Below are 7,820 nucleotides of genomic sequence, written 5' to 3' on the forward strand. Positions count from 1 at the left end.
CGCGAGCCGTGGCCGCTGAGCCGGCGCGTCCGGAGCCTGTGCTCTGCAACGCGAGAGACCACAGCAGTGAGAGGCCCGCGTACTGCAAAAAAAAAACAAAAAACAAAAAAAAAAAACACCGAAAGGAAAGATAAAATTGGCCCCATTAGCTTAGAGAAGAAAAGGCCAAGGTTAGCCATGCAGATGAAAGAGCCCTGGCTGGCCAGATTTGGGCTTTGGTCAAACACTAATCAGTTTTATGACCTTTTAACAACTCATTTAACTCTTGGAGGCCTCAGTTTCCTCTTATATAAAATAAGAAGGGTTGTACTAGAGTCATTTACTCATTCCACATGGACTAACTGAGCATCGACTTTGGGCAAGGAAATCTGCTTGGGTCCCAGAGCCACTGGGGAGCGACTGGAGGACCCGGGGCTCGTCACGCTGGGCTCACAGTCTAAGTTCATCCTCTCTGGTCTATGAGACCCCTTCCCAGTCTCTGGTTTACTCATCTTTGTATTTTATCATGTTCGCAGGTGTCTTCCCTCCTCATGGCACTCACCACATTTCCCTTGCAAACCAGCTCCTTGTACACTAGATTCATCACCCCCACTATTTCACTGTGAGGCTCCCAGTGGTGAAAAGTCATCTCTTGTACCATCTTTGTACCCTTTCTAGTGTCTGACAGTATACATTACACAAAACATATGCTCAATACGTGTTTTCACGGCTGGCTTTTCTCACTGTGAAAGTAATCCAATGAGCAGTTGAGAAAGAGTTGATACGGAAAAAGTCAGGCTGGTAGGAGGTTATCGCCATAGTCCTGGAGGAATGTTGGGGTTTCAACAGAGGGAGTGGCCGTGGGAGGGGACAGGAAGCTGGCGGAGTGGCATTCAGCAGATGGAACTGGCCCGACTTGGAGCTCCAGGTCCTTTGAGTTGCAGGATCAGGACTCCGGCGGCCAAATTGCTGGCTGCACCCACCACTGCCAGGTTGCAGGGAGCATGCAGCCTTGTGGGCGGGGCCGGCCGTGTTGGACTCCAGAGGCACGTGGCGTCTGGAAGCACAGGCACGTAGTGGGCGTTGCTAAGGGGCAGGGCTGGGGTGGGTGGGGTGAAACACAGGAAGCGAGGGGCGGGCAGGAGTGAGGCAAGGACCAGGCTTGAGAGAACAGGATATGAGGCAGATCTTTAGGGCAGAGACCCAGACGTGGAGGTGTCAGATAATGAACTGAGTACAGGGTGGGGACTTGCTTACGGAGAAAAAGCAGAGACAAGAATAAAACACAGTTTGATGTTTATTCAGTCATTCCCTCATTCCATAAATTTGAGCTGTGTACCTGGTATATGCCAGGCACACTGCTAGGCCAGAGGGGAGATGGTGGGGAGAGGTGCTAAGACAAGCAAATCTCCAACTTCACAGACTCCCCACATTCTAACAGGAGGTGGCATATGACAAATCAATGACTAAGAAAATATCAGCTGTATCAAGACATCACATTGTACACCTAACAATTTCTACTTGTTAATTACACCTCAGTAAAGCTGAAAAAAGAAGAAAAGAAAAACATCAGATAGTGGTGAGCACTGTTAAAAAATTAACTGGATGATGAACTTGGCCATCAGGGGTGGCTAAGGAAGGCCTAGCAGAAGAAGTACCCTTGGTGTTGCCCCTGGAAGGATGGGACGTGGCCATCTGTATGGAGTTCTGAGGTCCAGGCAGAGGAAACTACAAGGGCCAAGACCCAGAGGCCAGTGAGGAATAGAAAGGAGATGAGTGGGGCATATGTGCTAGGACAGGAAGATGAGGGAGGAAACAAGAGACGGGTCTCACAGAGCCTGTGCAAAGTGACAAGGGATTTGAATTTTAGTCTAAGAAAATTGGAACGCCATTGAAGATTTTATAAAGGGAGGTGCCTTTTGGTACCAAGGGTGATTCTAGAGGAATAGAAATTTATTTCTCACAGTTCTGAAGGCTGGAAGTCTGAGATCAGGATGCAAACATGGCTGGGTTCTGGTGATGACCCTCTGCCTGGCGTGTAGACGGCCGCTTTCTTACTGGGTCCTCACATTGTGGATAGAGAGCTCTGGTCTCTTTTGCTCTTCTTATAAGGATACTGATCCCATGGTGGGAACCCTACCCTCAGGAGTCCATCTAAATCTAATTACTTCCCAAGAGCCCCACCTCCAAATATCATCACATTGGGGGACATATGAATCTGGGGGGACACAGACTTTCGGTCCATAATGGAGTGATGACATTTGGAGCTGTCCATTTGGCTGCTGTGTGTGAATGGAGTGTGTGTGTGTGTGTATGTTTGAGCTAGGTAGGGTGACAAGAGACGCTAAATGTCTGAGATAGAGTCACTTATTTTTTGCAATAAATTCCTTTTGCTAAGGGCAGGAAAATCTTCCATAGTATGAGTTTTGGCAAATGAGAGCTGGAAACAAGTGAGATCAGTTGTGGATACAGTATTCAGACAAGTCATTACGGTGAGTGACTGCAAGACTCTGTGTGTGTGTGTGTGTGTGTGTGTGTGTGTGTGTGTGTGTGTGTGTGTGCGCGCGCTTCTGTAGGGGTGAGGTCAGAAAGAAAGGAGAAACGAGAGAAAGAGGGAGAGAGAAAAGCACAAACTGACTTCCAGACCCTGGTATTTTAATTACAGCCATCATAGGAGAGGAATAGGGCAATTTCAAGTCTCAGCACAGTTTCCCCAGAGCCCAAATAAAACATAACGTACAGACAGAAAAGTGTGTACATCTTATGAGTGCAGTTCAATGCGTTTTCACAAGGTAAACAAACACACCTGGGTAACCAGTACTCAGATCAATACGCAGAACCTTCCCAGTCCCCTTCATGCTGCTCCCTTTTAGTCACGGCCCCTCCCCCGAAAGGTCACCACTGCCCTCACTTCCGACAGCCTAGATTGGTTTTGCCTGTTTGTGTACTTAAAATAAATGGACTCACTGGATGCTATTTTAAAGTTGTTTCCAAAGCTATTTTGAAGCTTTTCCCCCGAATGCCACACTAACTTGGAAAGAAGGAAACCAGGGGTAAATGAAGACATGTTGTTGAAATCCACAATAGTTAATCTGTACAAAGGGGTCCTGGTTCCAAAGTGTCATTGAATGGAAAGAGTAGTCCAAAATGGATCTCTAACTCCTAAAGCATGTTTTGGCTTTAGAAATCTCCTTCTGTGTTCTGCTCTATTGAAAAAAATCTGCCCACTCAGCTGTAAGGAGAAGTAGAATGTGTTTGGGGGTCTCTAAACACTGACCAGCTGAACTGGTCCCCCTGAGTATATTGTACTGTGGAATTTAACACTTGGTCTTTGCTAAGTCACATGTAAGAAGATAATAAAAGGAATGGGAACCAATCCGTTTTTATGTCATAGGTATCTTATTTAATATTTACAGCAATATTTTGAAGTAGACATTATTGTTACAATTTTATGTTTGAGGAAACTGAGGCTCAGAGAGATTAAATAATTGGCTCAGATCACGTAGCTGGAAAAAGCCTGAGTCATTTTCCTGCTTTTTAATCTATATGCCTTTAGCTAAACCAGGATATCTCAGTGTCACTTTCTCCCTTTCCCTTTATCAATTATGATTTTTTAAATGTAGAGAATAATTATATATATATTCATTTATTCAACAAACGAGGTACCTCATGTTACTGAGGTTCTCCTATGTTCTGGGCAGCAGTCCAGGTGTTAGGGAAACAACAGTGAACAAATACAGATATGGTTTCCATCTTTGTTGGTCTTAGAGTTTAGTGGCAGAGACATAAAAATAGAACAACTATAAAACAAACGTAAAGTAGAAACTGAAAAGTGTAAAGAAGATGAGAGATACAGGTACTAGGAAAAACTATATTTTTTCCCTACCCTTTCCATCCACAAACCTTGCTGAAGTGCGCGCGCGCACGCACACGCACACACACACACACACACACACACTCTCTCTCTCTTTCTTTCACACCAGGGATTTCAGAGAAATCTTCCTGGAGAACAAATGCTTTGGGTTGAGTGGGAGTTAGCAGGCTGAAATGGGAGAGGGAAAGGCATTCCAGATAAAGTGAAGAGCATGTACAAAGGCCCTGAGGTAGGAGGGACACACTGTATACGTGAGGGGATGAGAAGAACGGTGTGGCTAGAGTGAAGACAGCAAGGCAGGGCACGCTGGGAAATGGCAAGGTAAAGACTGACAGGGACCAGACCACCCAGGGCTTTGTGAGTCCAGAAAAGAGCCTGAAGCACAGCTCATGGTGGGTTTTTACAGAGTGACAAGGAAAAAGGAACAGTTTTCAGCTTCCTTTACTGTCTCATATTTTAGAGATTTCTTTGCTATTAAGTGTGAAGTCCCTTGGAATTAACATTATTTGTTTCCTTTGGGGAAATATGTTCATCCCACAGTGCTCTACAGAACCAAATTAAAAATCAACATCTAAACCAAATTAGGCTGCCTAGAAACACTGATAATATGAGCCAAATTGAAATCAAATTGGGATTCTGAGTTTGTGTCAGGTTAACATCACTGTGAATCTACCGATAATTTATCATATTTAATTTAAAAAAATGCGCGCCATGTCCATTAATCCAGAAGGCTTGCGTTACTCCCATTACACAGTAAGGAAGGCAGCATTACCATCGCCAGTGGACCCAGCGTGCTGTCGTTAAAGGCTTGGTCTCTTGAGGGTGGATGCTTTTGCGATTATGTAAATTTATTATATCGTTTTGTCCTATTTAGTCTTAATCAACAGAGAGTAAAAGTATAGCTACTCTGCTGGACCACATGCAGGTGGTCCTTGCAAATTGTTGACATTTAGAAGGGGCCTCATGCTCAGAAAGTATGTGAAGCCTTGCCTGTTTAAGGAATTGGTATATCCATATTTGACAAATATTTAGTGAGCAACTAGATTACTTATCCTCACAAGAGCTCTGGGATGCTGGTCTGAGAGACCAGCAAACTGATTTTGGGTATAGCCATGATGGGTAGTGGTAGATGCAAAAGAATCATTGGTAGAGATCTGTTAAGGGAAATGCTTATGCAACTCAATCATGGCTAAGATTTATCTATGGAAGCTGTATGATGAAAGTGCCTACATCCATGATTAATCTCCCATCTTTGTTTGCAAATGCATATCCACATGTGTGCAGAGTTGGCTGTGAGGCTAAAATTGGGCAACCTCCCAAGTGTGACCAGAGGTAGGTTGATGTCAAATTCTAGATTCACTTTTTACCAAACACCTCCAATAACCCAGGTGGGAAGCTTAAGATCTGTGTTGTCTTCCTCCTCCTTGGGGTGGGGATGATGAGTAGCCTGTGGTACCAGTGGGTCCCCAACCTCAACGGAAAAGTAGTTTTTATTACCATCCCTCTAACCATGTAAATTTTACATTAAACCATTGTCTTTTGTAAGAAAGACTTATTTATTTATTTATTTGTTTGTTTGTTTATTTATTTATTTACTTTCCTTGTTTGGTAAAGCAGAAGCCAGGTATTGTATTCCTATTTTCAAGGGACAAATGAAGATCCTAGGGTCATGAGGACACCACTGTCTGCTCAGGCAGTCCCCTTAGCATGGTCACCCCAGGGGTAATTTAATAGAGGTTGGGGAGAGGTAAGGAAGGTAGCTAATATTTGAACGTTCCCTGCATACCTGGCTTTTTCTGCGCTGGGTCTCATGCAATTCTTACATCTCAACAAGGCTGGTGTTATCTTCCCATTTTACAGCTGGAAATACTGAGGCTCAGGGAAGCTATATAACTTGCTCGAGGTCTTACAGCAAAGAGGAAGAGCAAGGATCTGAAGCCAGGTCTGCCCAGCCCTGGTCTGGGCTCTTTCCTGAACACCTTGCTACCTCCGGTCACTCTCAATCAGTGGGAAGTCTGGAAATTTCTGTCTCTAAAGCCCCAGTGTGAATGTTTTAGCCTAGGCACAAGAACGTGTTGGGACATCCTTATCTCAAATGACCCTCCCCACCAAGCTTGCCTGCCCCATTGGCCAGATTGTGGCAGTAAAACTCTGGCTGGGTCACTAGCAACAAAATTAATTTCAATTCCCATTAATTTTAATGTGTGTGTACATATGTCACACAGTCTTTTTTTCCCCTTGGGTGATTTTCAAAACTCTGTAATAAAAACAAACAAAAACAAGGAAGGACAAGCCCAAACAGTTTGAGAATCACTGGGGTACTGATGAAATTAGGTTTTCTTATTGGCAATCTTAATGCCTCCTGCTTCAGCGTTAATGTATTTCTCTTTTTTATTTTCTGTTTTTTCTGTGGTCAGTGGAAATGGAGACTTATCTCCTTATGTACCTGAAGCCTATTATTATGCCATTTCCCCACCATTTCTTCCCTGGATACAATAATCCACTTAATCTTTCCTCTGAGGTCCAGTTTTCACCACTCTAATCAACATCAGGAAAGCTCTGTTGATTCATGTAAATCTTCTGGCAGACGATAGTCTTAGATATTTGGCTGCCATGTGTGAGCTGGCCCTTTCCCATCTGTATTTTTTTCTAGGTCCTTTTCCTTACTGCCTGCTAATTTCCCCCCTAATAAACTTAGAAGTTTGGATGTGGTCAGAAATATCCCCAGCAGGGATCTTGCTCATTTCTGGGCTTGAACATGTTACTAACAGGGCCTCACTGGGTCATGAAGGTAAATACACTGAAACCACACTGGTTTCAAGGCAGCAAGAATGCTGTTGGGGATATCAGCATCTATCCTTCTAAGGATATTCACAGAACATGCAACAGGCCCTGAAACAGTGACCGTTACCTGAGGTGAAGATCTGATATTAATTCTCACCAAGGCAAGTATCGCATTATAGTGAAGGACTATCCATGTGAGGATGTGAGGATTGTGATCTCACTCGGGGTTTGGCTTTTTTTTTGGCTGTGTTGGGTCTTCGTTGCTAAGCATAGGCTTTCTCTAGTTGCGGCGAGCGTGGGCTACTCTTTATTGCAGTGCGTGGGCTTCTCATTGCAGTGGCTTCTCTTGTTGTGGAGCACGGGCTCTAGGCGTGGGCTTCAGTAGTTGCATCATGTGGGCTCAGTAGTTGTGGCTCTTGGGCTCAGTTGCTCTGAGGCATGTGGGATCTTCCCCGGACCAGGGCTCTAACTCGTGTCCCCTGCATTGGCAGGAGGATTCTTAACCACTGCGCCACCAGGGAAGTCCTGGCATTTTGAATAAAGATCATCACATGTGTCACTAGGTACTGACTAGCTGTGTGACTAGTTATAGTTAACTGCTTTGAACTTGTTTATCTATAAAATGGAGATGAAGACACCTACTTAAAGACTGACCTCCTAGTGGAGTGACTGGTTCTCTAAGCACCCTCCGAGGCTGGATCTGCAAACTTAGCCCAGCCCCTGACTTCATGAAACATGCAGTCCGGAGAGGATATGACCTAGCACATACCTGGTCTAAGGCAGATGTTTCACATGTGCTTCTAAAATTAGATATTACTGTTTTAAAGTTAAAGAAATCTCTGGCATTCTTATACACTAATGATGAAAAATCTGAGAGTGAAATTAAGAAAACACTGCATTTACCACTGCAACATAAAGAAGAAAATATCTAGGGATAAACCTACCTAAGGAGACAAATGACCTGTGTGCCAAAAAGTATAAGACACTGATGAAAGAAATGAAAGATGATACAAATAGATGGAGAGATATACCATGTTCTTGGATTGGAAGAATCAACATTGTAAAAATGACTCTACTACCCAAAGCAATCTACAGATTCAGTGCAATCCCTATCAAACTACCACTGGCATTTTTCACAGAACTAGAACAAAAAATTTCACAATTTGTCTGGAAACACAAAAGA

This window comes from Physeter macrocephalus, chromosome 18, assembly GCF_002837175.3.
Source record: "Physeter macrocephalus isolate SW-GA chromosome 18, ASM283717v5, whole genome shotgun sequence".
Taxonomy (NCBI): Eukaryota; Metazoa; Chordata; class Mammalia; order Artiodactyla; family Physeteridae; genus Physeter; species Physeter macrocephalus.